Raw genomic sequence first — 14,737 nt, 5'->3', positions numbered from 1 at the left:
TTGACATTTTAAGGCAGCCTTGTCTGTTGGAATATTTTGTGTCTTGTTTAGCTCTGTTTTCCTGCATTCAGCTAATATCTGCATCATTATAACTTCCATCCTTTGGTTCTAATAGGTCTGAAGCCACCTACTAAAGCAAATACCCAAAATAATTCTCCCTTTCTCTTGTGACAGACTAACACATATCTAAAGGTAGCTATTAGCTTTTGCATATAAGCCTTCTCTCTCTTCTCGGGGCTGAAATAACCCCAGTTCTGGTCTACACATCAATCTTTGAGGCATTTTACTACTTTATCAAAGAATTATCAATTTTAGCAAAATTGCAACCTAATTTTTCTTACTCAGTGAACACATTTCTTTTTCATTGAGAGACAGTATACAAGGCAGTTATGACTATATGCTGTGGAATGAGAGAGAACTGGGTTCAAATTCAGGTTGTATGACCCTGGACATATCACATAAACCCTGAGTCTCAATTTTTCACCTCTGTAAAATGGGTATGGTATTAGTGTTTATCTCAGCATGTTAGTTTAAGAATAATAAAGTTTTCCATGTAAGGTGATTATCTAGCACTCAACCAAAATTCATTTATTGTTATTCTTTTTGAATATTGTCATTTCTTTGAAATAACTTTATCCTTAACCAATATATGACAAAACAAAAAATAATCTATTTTTAAAATGCACCACACTAATTTTCTTTTCTTTCCCACCCTCCCTCTGTAAGATCCGTGCACCATGCACAAATCCCACAGACTGAGACGGCTCACTTCACAAAGACTATGAGTCTGAGACCGATGCAATCAAGCAAGAGGGACTTTATTCCAGCATGCTGGGGTCACCTTGTCTCCTGGACAGAAGTGACCCCGAGTTTACAGTAGAAGCACCTTTTATACAGTTTTTCTGAACAGATCTTTGTGACAGGATGAGTTGTTGGTTATCTGTGGTGCCTTTAGATTTATGGGTAGACTTTAGCAGGCTGGTACCCTGATAGATTTGTGGCACCTCTAGATTTACAGGTGGGCTTTAGCAGGCTGGTACGCCGATAAGGAACAGCGCATTTCTCAATCATTTATCTTCTCTGGCGTCTGGCCAGGTGGCCTTTTGATAAGGAACTAGTCAGTTCCTGGAACAGGGTGGGGGACATTCCCTTCCTTGGAATGTTTAGTGTGCTCGGGCCTGACCTTTGTATGGCCCCTTAGAAGCTGCTTTACTTAAGCATTTGGTACAAAACTGCATACATTAAAGTTATATTTTTGTACAATTCCCTTACAATTTCCTACAATTTTCTACATTTCCTACAATTACAATTCCCTTACAATTTCCTACAATTTTCTACATTTCCTACACCTCCAACACATTAGAATCCAGAGAAGTAAAAGAGACATTATTTGCAGAGGGGTGTTGGATAAACAAGATTAAGAAGGAAACAAGTTAAACTTTATTAACTTTGTTCCCATCAAAATGCTGTTTCATTTGACCTTCACATTATCCCTCTTAGCTACATGCTATTGTGTCAAGTTTATTGATCTATTTTACATCAGTCACTAATAGTGCCAGTATTTTGTGTTTCTGCATTTGTTTTGGGTGGCTTGTTCCAGGCCAGATACTTTATTTCAACTGTATCAAAAAAGTTTAATTGAATTATTGATCTCATCATGTAGACTCAGGTTTCTAGGACAACATTTTTCATCGTGTTCCCATGATACTATCTTAGCATGGGTATCTTGTAGTATTGTTACTATTGTTGTAGTAATAAAACAGCCTTCAAACATGTTCCAAAGTGGTCATAAGTTTTGAAGGAAAAGTTCAGTATAAATAATTAGTTGCATAAATGAATTGCAATAGAGTGTTAAACTTGAATCAGTTGAGTCATGAAACTACAGAAAATGTTTAAGGATCAAACATGTCTGGAATATTGGAAAATAATTTAGAGGTGATATCTTAAATGATGGCTCGTAAAAATGGTCACAGTTCTGTAACACTATGTGAAGAGGAAAGGAAATAGGTGTGCTTTCCAAGCATCTAGACTGCATTGATTAAATATTTTGTTTGATGGAATTGCAACTAATTTCAAATTGTAGTTGCTTCAGTTATAGAAAGTGCATCTTAGCTTCATTTCCATCTTTAAATGTGTCTTCTTCTGTAGGTACTATGCAGAGGCTCTACTTTAAAAAGACAGCTTATTTGCAACAAAGAACAATAGGATGGGTGAAGGTGAGAATTTCAGAAAATGCAGGTGTGCAGATAAGAGGGCATCTTTAACCAACTCCAGTTTTGAAATTCTTTTCCCTCCTTCCATTTTGGGTCTCACTGATATTGCCAGAATGTTGGCTATTCTGTCAAAAAAATCATGTCAGAGAAATAGGTCAGTAGGCATCTTGGAGTCAATTTTGGCTGTCAACCTAAGAAAACCAGTTACAACACTAATCAATGCCATTAATGGCAATCTGTCCTAGGAAGCGAGCAGGCTGCTAAATATTCAAGAAAAGCTATTGGACAGATCACAAGAAACAAACCTTTGTAGTATTAGTCAAGTCTTAGTAATCCCCGTGACTGCAGATTCTGAATCCCCAGGTTCTAGTTAGTGTCTGCTGAAGTATTTTGAACATGTGAGAGCCATTGAGGTGCTAATTGTTGCTATTTATCATCCTTGGCTATAAAACTGTAAAATCTGAGGAAGAGATATTCACATGATAATTACCATTCATCCCTTCAAAAGAAAAAGCCCTGAAGCAATTTACCTATTCCTACTAACTGGAGTTTGACAAGCCAGTTTTACCATGAATTTATTGAAAGACTGTGATCTTGGCAATGTTTCCTAATCAGTGTGCTGTGACAATTTGAGCCATTGTCAAAACACTGTGTGTGTTGAAATATCCTGAGTTTCTTTACCCCAGGCAGTTGCATTTTTGCCAAAATCCTTGTTCCTAAAGTCACTGCTTTCAGCCTCTGTCTGCAACTCAGAGATAAAAGCCAACTAGTTCCTTTGAGGAACATAAACAACCAAATAGGGCAATCAAGACTAAGGAGGAGACCTCCAGTACAAATGCAGTAGTTGTCCTGGACTGAATTCTAAATTTCTTTGCAAGCAGACAGTTACAGACTGCATGGGAAATGCAAATTTTAAAATAAACTCCGTGCTCAAAATAAACTCTTTGCAATATATGGCAGAAGTATTCACAGAGGTCATGGAATTGCTCTCCAACTTCTAGAAGTGCCTGTCAAAATTTGAAAAGATATTGATTAAACATCCAAATTCAACAGCATTAAACTTTAGATATCCAGAAAAGAGAGACTCTCGTTGTCAGAAATTTCACTCATGTAAGCCATTGCCTTTCATTCCCAACATAGTCATGAATATACTGAGGTCTGAAAATAAGGTGGGAAAGTATTCACTGCTCTCATAATGAATTGATTGAATTTGGAGGTGTGTTAAATTCTAGACATTTTCACAGTTCACTTCACCTCTATGATCTGTTCCTTAACCTTGATTTTCTATTTTTCTTATTTGCAAAAGAGAATAATTAAATCTTGCTTCAATAATTGCTCACTATTAACTACCTTTTACAACATTATTCAGTTGACCAATGTATTTTCCTGAAATAACAGAATGTTTCCATTTTTATATAATCTTTGATTACTGGAGACTAGGTTCATGCTAAGAGTGTTCATATGGCATTGTGGTACGTTCAGACTAACTGAAAATAGATTGAAAATAGATTGTTTCTATTGTCTAGGTCATATTTCTAAATAATTTTGGTTATTGTACAAAAGAAGTTTTTTTTCCAGCTTACTTATTCATTATGAACAGAAAATTATTCTGGAGAGTATTTTTCTTCTAGCTGTCTGACAACCTTAAGAATGGCTTTGTAGATGCAATTTGAGGAAATAATTTATCTTACAACAATAAATGTTCTTTCAGACAAAATGAAATGGCGAACTAAACATGTATTAAATGAGTTGGAGACAACCAATCCTAATTTGGATAGTTTAAGGTTCCCAAATCACCTGAATTACTGAATTATTCAAACTGTCTGTCTCTGCTACCAAGAAACACCAGTTAATTGCTTAATAGTTTTTTTTTTTTTTTTCTTAGCTCAATAGACGAGGCTCTAAAAGACCTTAAATCAATCTAGCATTAGTCAGTGGTAAAACAATAGGATGCTGATGTCTTCATTCTGTCATTCATATACCAAACACGTATCTGACATCACTTTTCATAAGTCATGTTAAACAACTTTCATGAGGGAGTTTTAAACAAGACAAATATATTTAGATATAATAGGATTCCAAGTAACTGAGAAGTCCCCTTAAGATGACCCATATCATTCAAACATTCCACTCAAAAAAACTGTGTCCTAGGGCCGAGCCCGTGGCGCACTCGGTAGAGTGCTGCGCTGGGAGCGCGGCGACGCTCCCGCCGCGGGTTCGGATCCTATATAGAAATGACCAGTGCGCTCACTGGCTGAGTGCCGGTCACGAAAAAACGACAAAAAAAAAAAAAAAAACTGTGTCCTATGACTACGAAAGAGATGTCCTACTGTTTGATAACAACTTGAAGTTGAACAGGAGCTGTGGTACTTTCCCGATATGACATGGGTCAGTAATTCATACAAATAATACTCACTTGTATTTATAATTGGCTTTATATTTTCCAAAGAATGTTCACATTGTTTATCTTACTTGATCCACATGCGAACACTGGGAAGGAAATAGGGGAAATAGTACCTGTATTTATTTCTATTTTACAAATAACAAAACTCAGCTCAGAAGAGTAGTGGTTTGTCCCCAGTGTATATGGCAGAGCTGAGACTAAACCTTTGTCTACAGATTCCAAATCCTTTTCCATTTAGTGCACAGAATGTTTATTAAACTGAAGGTAACATTTACTGAGAGCATACTTTGTGCCAGACATTGCACTGAGATCTTTATGTGTTATTATCTCATCTGCAAGTAATAGACGAAAAAAATCAAGACGTAATGAATTGGAATAATTTTAATCAAGGTTATGCAATTACTGACTGGCAGAACCAAAACTTGCACGATGGTCTTTTGATTCCAAGTCTTACATACTTATCCACTTGTTTTTCTGTAATTTCTTTCACCATCACAGGAAGGGTTTAATTGGGTATAATTACGTCCATTTCCTCCTTTTATCACACTAGTTTAGAGCACAGACAGGCACCTGTCTCTGTTAAATACCATTTAATCTCTATTGTTGCTATTTTCCATTTTTCTAAATATTCTCCTCTAAGTCTTCAAGTTACATCTTCTACCTTTTTAATCATTTTAAATGTGTTCAGCTGAAGTCTGTAAGTTCTGCTTGTTTTGCCTTTTTTAAAAAATAATAACTTCTTTTCAGTGTCTTATCTAATCACATAGCTATGTATTCTTAATGAGGGAAACACAGAATGCCAAGGGAAAGAACAAAAGTTATCCCAAATACCACCAACATAAGATAATAATGGTAGCAGTTAAATATTTTGAATATGCAGAACTAAAAATAAACATTATGTCAGGTGCTTTCATATATTTAATGATCACAACAACCCTTGGAAGGAGCTACTATCCTTATGTTCATTTATAGATAAGAAAAGTGAAGCTCATGTTGATTGAATTATTTATTCAGATGGATAACTACAGCAACAAGACTGTCTGACTGCTGTCCAGGTATGTCTATCTGGAATCCTACTATCTAATATTGCTTCATAGCCTGTTTTTTTGGCCTTCAATTATATTACAAGTATTTTCTCTATTCAGTAATCTTCAACATGATTTCTAAGGGCAAGTTAGTATTCTATATTAAGAATGCAATATAACTTATTTAAAGAAATTTCATATTGGGGCATATTGTGATTGCTTCCAATTATTTTTTGCTGCCACAACATTACAATGTGCTGCTTTGTGCTTGTTCTAGTCCATTTTTGTTGCTTACAACAAAATACCTGAGACTGGGTGATTTATAAAGAAAAATGAAATTTATTTGCTTATAGTTTCTGAGGCTGAGAAGTCCAAAGTCCATCTGATTGTGGTGACAGTGACCCAAGTGTCTCACATTGCAAGATGGTGGAAGCAGAGAGAGCAGAGAAAGAAAGACTCTCTTCTTTTAAAGCCCTCAGAACCATGCCCTTGATCGCCATTTTTAATCCACTCACTACTGCATGGTCCTACAATCCAATCACCTCCTTAAGGCTCTACCTTTATGGATTTCCCACCCTCTGAACAGTCACAGTGGGGGCTAAGTTTCTAATATATAACACTTGGGGACACAATTCAAGCTTCAATGAGTTTTGAGGGGACATAATTCAATCCACTACAGTGCTGCTATACCAAAAGCCAGCATTCCACATCCAGTTTTTTGGGGGGCATGGTGTCCATGCCAGGTGCTTGGTACCTTCTCTCCTCCTTGTCTGAGAGGAGCCCTGCCATCTCCAGGCTTTGTTGACATAGTTGTCCTTACCCTTAGGATTCCTAGTGCACTTTCAGTTGCTGACTTTTAATGATATTGATCCACAGAAGAGTAGCACCCAACGTCTCTTCACCTTCATGTCTGCCCCACTCTCACTGCTAAAACTTCATTCAGTCAGTTTAGGTTCTTGGTTGCATGAACAGAAACAAAGACTGGCTAATCTAAGGATAAAAGTGGTGTGTTTAAAGGATAATGAGTAGTTACAGAATGGATGGAAAGATGGAAGAAAGAAGGTCAAAAAATGAACAGGAACCAAAGAAAGTTAAGCAGCCAAAGTAGTGCCAGAAGACTAATCTGGCTGGGTCACCACACCACCATCAACAACAAAAACATTGCTTTTTCAAACGCTTGATGCCAACACTTCTTCCCTGAATAGTTTCTAAACTCTCCCTGCTGCTTTGTAATATTCTCTCAATCTTCAGTCTCAGGTGAGTGCATCTAAATGAGCCTAGGTCACGTTCCCAGATGCTCCTTGGCTGCCAGGGACCAAGGGAAGGAAGGAACTTCCTGCTTTAGCTCCGTAGCAGTATATTGTCATCTGATCAACAGGACACACAATAAGGACTTTCTCACAAATAGAAGATTTGAATTCTAGGAAGCCATGCAAGTGACAGATACCTACTACAGTGGTGTTTAAAGGATTTCACTATCTTAGTTAGGCTAGTTATGAAATGATTGCTCAGTCTCTTTGATTAGTCTTGTTTCATTGTTCTGTATCTTGCAAAAATCTTCCAAGTTTGTGGCATGGAAATAGTGCCTTTCTCTAATTTCCTTACTTGATACAGAGTCCTCTCCAATTTTCATGTTATTTTGCAAGTTTTCACAGGCATTGCAGTGCTTCAAAATGTTTACATGAAACAAATTAGTGCATCTAAAATGCAATCACTACTCATATATGTATGTAGAGCAATGTTTGGAGACAAGATGAGAAGACTAAATTTGAGAGAGCTTTCTGTGAATAGGAGGGCTTGGCTGGAATGGCCCTTCTACATAACCCCCTGTTCCACTACCACTTCCCCCAATGACTCCTGCCAATAAGCTCTTTTCCTTTGATTATTTAAGTCAGTTGTGTGGAAGAAGGATCCGGGAAAGAAGGATTGAATGCCTCTACTCAAGCTACTCCCTTTCGCAGAAACTTCAGTGCAAGTATTCTTCATGGGATCCTGGAATGTCTCTAATACCGGAGCAGTCAGGCCAATGTTGAGTATGGTGTAAGCCAAACCCTAGATTTCCATCTCATAAGCACTTTCTATTTGCCCTTGTATCACACTAACCTTTTTCATATGTGTAATACTTCTCATTTGTACTTTAAAATAAATTGCACTTTAAGTATATCAATTAAACTTTTTTGCAGCTGCTAATGACTTGAAGAACGGGTAAAGCTTTATTTTCTGAGCCTTGGCATTGCTCAATAAGATGGTTTCATTTTATATTAGTAATAAATTGGCAAAAATTATTGGTTAATTAACACTGGTTAATTGAATCATTATGGAAACAAACACTTGCCTGCACCTCAAGAAGAATTAAATGAGAAAACCAGGCTGGGCTGTGCATTGTAAATTCTTCCTAATAACGGGTGATGGGTGCAGTAATGCTCTCTCCCTGTCCACCTGATTCATCATGAAGCTTTCAAATGAAGATTGATTTTTTTTCTAACATTGTCTGTCACATTAATACTAAATTTTCCATTAACACAACACAATAATTGCAGACAAGATTAAGTACATTTTAACATGGTGAGTTCCTTTTTGAAACCATCTTTCATTATCATGAAAAGGTAGACACCTGGCCCCAGGCAGGGATATGTTTTTATCAATATGCCATGTCACTTGAATCAGGTCCTAGAAATGAAAAAGTAATGAGCTTTCAGTAGTTTGATCATTTCAGTTCTTTACGTATATTTTACACGATATGGGTCACGGGAAATGCAAAGCCAAGACAACATATTTATTTATTGGAATCAATGGAGAATACTGGCTCTACCACTAAAAATACTACCTTCTTTATGTGAACTTGTTACTTGGGGAACATATGAAAACTATGTAGAGGGTATCCTGTTGGGATCTGACCATCGTGGACTATCAGTAAATTCTTGCACTCTGTACATTCACTCCCTTTAACCAATGCTGCACTTCTCTTCCACAACAAATCATGAGTTGTTAGTTTCCCATTTGAACTCCTTCTCCCCAGTCACCCGAACATACTCACGCCTACCTGATATTGGATAAAAGCCTTACCTTCTTCTGCTAGAGGAGACAACACCTTGACCACACATATAAGGTCTTCATATCCATTTCCACACTCCCAAGCATACACATTCACATTATTTCATTTACTATCTACTATTATATTCACCCATTGGTGGATGTATTATTGGAAGGTGGAAATCCAGAAAGGAAATGAATACTTTTTTGAGATTTATAGGAAGTCCTAATTCCATGCAATATATAGCTAACTTATGGGAAGGGAGAACTAGGCAAACTACCTGCCCAGTGCCTGAAAACTGAGAACATTTTAGGTATGTCTTCAGGAAGGAAGATTCTCTATTAATAAAATGACTGACTAAGTTTAAGAGTGAAGCACAGTAAGGAGTAGAACTGATAATGCTTTGCTACATGGGTGGAATAAAGGAGAAAATTAGAATAACTTTTTATGGTATCCTCAATGAGAGGGAGTAATGGTAAGAGTTCCAGGGCTATGTTTCTGGGATCATTGGTGAAAGTGAATTCAGTATTATGATTTGAGGTGGGCAGGTAATGAACAATTAAATGGATTGGGCTTAACTTGAATATAGAAAAATATGGATTGATCAGTAGGTTCATTTCACATCAGTCATTTTCCTGCTGACTGTCTTGTGCTCACCTGGTCATTGGATCTTGATTCATTTTCTGCTACTTCATTATTTTCAGCACCTCAAGTGTGTTGCTTTCCACTAGACACAATTGCTAGCTCTCACCTGAATATAACACTTGCCTGTGTGAGAAATCATCAACCCTTGTATGCCTGTAGGGAAAGATTTGCAGTAGTATCATATCCTAGAAGTATTTCTCCATCTCGTTCAACATATGATTTGTATGCACTTGCTATCCTAGACATTCCTAAATAAAAGCAGAGTAAATCCACTTTTAGAAATTAGATAAATAATATCCATTCGTTATATTCTTTAGCCAAATATTTAATATGTTTTTGAAAATCTGTGTCTTGACCTAGACATATAGTGCCTGTTTTACATCATTTATGCTTGATACCAGTAGTATCAATTTCTGCTAACTTCAAAATCAGTATACTCAAAGCCAAATATTTTGTCTTTCCCCAAATCTACTTCTTGTATTCCCTTACAATCTACAGTCATGAATGGAGATCGTGCAAGCTGTGTTAGACTTTCTCATCCCTTTACTCATGTTCATCCAAACACATCACATTTCCAATGGAGTTCAGGACACACTACCCCAAAATACAGCACCTTGACACTTCAGAAAATAGCAGAAGCAGGAAGGTTAGTCTCACTTTCACCTTGCCCTTCTCCCCTGAAGCAGGTCATAAAACCTAGGAAGGCCACTCTCTGACCTTCTCCTGCCCTTCTTCCCTGAGGCAGGCCATAAGATCCTCATTCAAGAGGTACTGTCTACACCCAGAGAAAAGGAGCTTCAAACATAGAGATGACACAAAAAATATGAACAAACAGGCCTTGCTAAGTTCCCCTGGTTTATTACCATTAGATCATACCTCTTTGTCCTCCGATCATACTTCCTCACAACTGTCCACTCTTCATCAAACCCAAGCATAAAACTACACAAGTTTAATTGTTTCTTTGGGTCTTTGTTTCCAAAGGCTCTTGTGTCACATAAAACTTAGAAATATAGATTTGTATGCTTTTCTCTTCTTAATCTGTCTTTTGGCAAAGGGTCCTCATCTATGAACCAACAAATGGGTGAGGAAAAAAAACTTTTTCCCCTACACTTTCAAGCTCTGTTGATTCTACTGCTGAAATCATATTCCCACACATACCCCCTTTCCATCTGGTTGAGTTCAAGTTTTCTTTATCTCCTGCTCTAGTTCAAGTTCTCATTATCTCTTGCTTGTATCGTTCCTTGCTTCCAATCTATTGTTCACAGAACTGTCAGATAAATCTTCACAAACAGTGATCTGACTAAGAAACTACCAAATTTAAAAGCCATTTGGCTTATTGGTATTATTTATAGCTTCTTAACATGGTCTATGAAATCCTTCATATCCTTGGCTCCTGCCTGCTAAGACCACCCCAATGTAGAGTCCATTTCACTAGGATTGATTCTCTGCTGGCCACCTAAAGACATTTCTAGGATCTGAAACATGTTAAAGTATCTGTATCATTGTGGAAAATGCCATAATCTAAATCATTCTCTTTCCTACTACCTGGGCCTAAAATGTAAGAAAGCACTGATATTCTTTGCCCCTCTTTCTAGGACAGTGGTAAGAGTTGCACTTCAATTATACTCTATTTTGGGCTTAGTAGGTCTGCCTCTCCCATAGTTAAGAGCATCAACTATCCCCACATTCTGCTGATAGACTTGCAAAAATTCCCAGGTTTTCTTTGAATTTTTCATGCCCTTTCTTCCCAAAGGGACGTACGTCATACAGCTCCTCTGTCAGTCTTGCACATATATGGCAAAAAGTAGGTAGAATTTGGAAAGCTTCAATTAACTAAACACACAGAGATTTTCTTTATACTTTTATAAACCTCTCATATAAATTATCATTCCTAACTTAGCATCTGTTACAAAGAAGGTTACTCTACTTAGCACAAAATACCAGCCTTTCCAATAAAATCTTATCTGCTAATGGAGAGCTATGTGGGAAATAGCATTTTTAAAAAATAGGAAAGAGAAAAAGCAAAAGAAGAGAGAGGGAGGGAGAGAGGGGCAATTTAATTACAGCAAGTCAAAATTGGGTTAGGTCGGAGAAATAATTTCCCAACATACACAAAGTGCTTAGTAAAAGAGATTTGAAACCTTTCCTAGAACCTCGCAGTTGTCTAGACAGCTACCCATCTGAATTTTCCCAGAGTTCTTTTCAAAAGACTATTAGAATTGTGACTATTTTTTTTCTTTTATATTAAGGTGTTGTTATGGTTCTTCTGTTACAAAGTAATGCATACTCATATGCTGCTTTGTGTTGCTTTGCCCCCCCCCACAGATTTGTCACCCCACTTTCTCTGGGTGACAGAGACACAAAGGATTACTCAAAGCCCATCTCTTCTGAGCAGTGAGAAGCCCCAAAGTGGTTAACTTCCCTGGGACCCTCCAGCAAGGCAACCCTTCCTTGGGAAATTAACACCAAATTGGGGTTCTCTTCCTGCATTTATTTTCCAGATCAGGAAGTTACAGGAAGAGACATAGGTGGGGTTATAGTTTAACAGTATAGGCTGGAAACTTTCAGTGAAACAAGCCAGATGACATTCCAGTAGACAATTAAGTGATCTTATCAACACAAGCTCGATCTTAGCAAACATTCCTTCTTACAGCAACCTCTCAGTATCTTTACATAACAGTCAGTAACTAGTCTGTCCTTGAGCCAGCAACCTGCTGTGCCACAAATGTTTTTCTCACCCCAGAGACTTATAGCCTGAGAAAAATTTCCAGTCCTTGCAAGGTCATTATTTGAAACTGCAAGGCTTTGGAAAACCAGGGCCCTGTGAAGTACATATGCTTTATAGTATATTGCACACTCATGCAATATAATTTTAAAAACATAAAAAAGTAGAAAGAAGAAAACATAACACACATAGGTTCATCTTTTAAAGAGAATGACTGTTAACATTTCAAGATATTTCCTTCCAGGCTTATTCACACTGCATCATTTTCATTTTAAAGACCTTTGTTTTTTAAATTAAAATAATTCTCCATTTTGTTTCTTTAGGTAAAACAGTGCATGTTCATTCAGAATAAGATAAAATTACAGATAAGAAAAACGATGGAACAAGGATATGGGAGCATTTTAGGAGAATGCTGTTGCTTCCTTTTATTTCTATAAGAAGACGTCTTTTTTAGCAGAAGTCTGAGAATTTACAACTTAAATATTCACTTGGAAAGTATTAGAAACATTATAAAAGTCAGGGAGTGATCCACTACTACAGTTAACATATTGACCTCTCAATATTGCTTTATGAGAAAAAAATAAGTTGGGTGAGTTAAATTGTTTCATGCAAACTTTTACCCAGAAATTATTCTCTCATGAAAAACACTTGAGGCAAGTTGCCTATAATGCAACATTCAAGCATTAAATTAAAGGTCAAGAATATGTTAATGAGAGGCATGCAAAGTTCAGAATCCTTTCATCCCCGCAGACCAAACTGTCTCTTCTTCCAACTCTGCTTATTGTCCTTACCCTTGGCTCTAGAAAGACCTTTTGAATCTCATTAATTCATGTTCCTGTATTGCTTTCCAACTCTATTCAACAGCAGGACAGTTCTAGAAATCATATCCACCATAATGCCCAGGAGAACTTATTGATTGATAACATAAGTGTTACATCCTGGTCTCATTCCCTTTCTTCATCGTTATGCTGCTGCCCAGATAGACTATAATTAAGACATGCCAAATACATACCTGCTACCACTCACCACTTCTACACCCAGGTGTGGCCTCAAGAATTATTCTTAACATAGAACTCAAGCAACCACTGTTTCTCAATGGAATATGACACTTGAAATCAAACTTTGTTATCATCCCTGGAAGCTAATTAACCAAATGGCAGAGAAACATTGTTTCAAAAATAGGCACACTTCTTGTTACTGGCTATAACACGTGACTAAATGTGGCTCCGGCAGCCTTTGAGACAGAAGTCCCTCTTGCCTCCTATAGCTTTCTGTGACTCTTGACGCCATTTTCACATTAGATCATCTACTGCTTCTGTGTTCCCCTCTCTTCATTCCTAACCTTCTTTATGTCATTCTTCTACTTCACTCTTCATTCCAGTATGAAACTTATTCAGATGTATTCCCTTGGTCCCCCAAAAGGTAAACTGCTTTCCCTCTGCCACTAAATTTCCCTTAATATCAAGCCAAACTTTTAAAGTTAGAATATAGTTTTTTCTTTTGCAATAAGGGCCAAAGTAACAGTGGCTTAAAAAATATAAAACATTATTTCTCACATAACAGTCTGAAGGTGAGGAGTCCAGAGCCGATGCTGGCTACATGGTGTTCAGGAACCCAGGTTCCTTCTAATTCCCTAATCTGCCATTGTCAATACTGCAGTGCTAGCTCATGTCTTACATGGCTGCTCCAGCTGCTGCTGTCATCATGTTCACATAATTACCTAGCTGGATGGGGAGACAGGGAAGTGGAGGGCTTGCTTCTTTTCTTAGTGACATAACCCAGAAGTCTCACACATCACTTTCACTCAACTCCCATTGTTAGAACTTAATCACATGCCGTATCTGACTAGAAGGTACACTGGGAAATGCAGTTGTTAGCCTGTTGGCCTTATGTTCAGCTAAAACTTGAAAGTTCCATTATTAAACAAACAAGAGGAGAATGCATAATGTAGACAGCTAGCCAATTCTCCCAAACTACTCTTTCCCAGACTAGTCATATCTATGAACTCTGGTCACATAATTTCCCTAAAATTTTGTCTGTTCTGTTTGGTACATACAACATTGGCCCATATCTACAGTATCCTCGTTCTATAATCCTGCTCTCTAAGCATCTTGATTCCTTTCATCTTGAAGGATTAACTCCAGAACTTCATGCTTATCCATCACAAGAGATAAGATGATAGTGAAAAGGATATGGGTTATGGAGTCAGAGATGTAGGACCTTGGGAAGTCATTAAATCTTTCTAGCTTCTCCTGTCATCCTTGCAGAATTATATCAAACATGAGATACATGAGATAACACATGGGAAAGGCTTTGTAAGTTGGAAAACTCTAATACAATGCTTGTGACTACTCCATTTCTTAGTGGTATTTTACAACTGTACCTGCACAGTATTATCACCCTATAGGTTTCTAATTTGACCTTCCCCTCAGTGATTTACTCCTCTGGAGTCCCAGCTTTTAGCTCTTATCTCTCTTTATCATTGGCACAGGCACACCTCAATTGCCATTTGAATTACTTGGTTCTAGAGGAGATAGGGAAACCTATCCACATTGGATTTTATTGGGGTTGAATGTTTAGTTGCCTTTGGATATAGAATGGCATGACATTGTTTATTTCACAGTTAATGCTTCAGACCTTTTATAAACTTCACTTTGGGCCTACCTAATTAAGGCTTAGGTTTGTGGCATT

The sequence above is a fragment of the Cynocephalus volans genome, chromosome X (genome assembly GCF_027409185.1).
Source record: "Cynocephalus volans isolate mCynVol1 chromosome X, mCynVol1.pri, whole genome shotgun sequence".
Classification (NCBI taxonomy): domain Eukaryota; kingdom Metazoa; phylum Chordata; class Mammalia; order Dermoptera; family Cynocephalidae; genus Cynocephalus; species Cynocephalus volans.
This window is presented reverse-complemented; position numbering follows the sequence as displayed.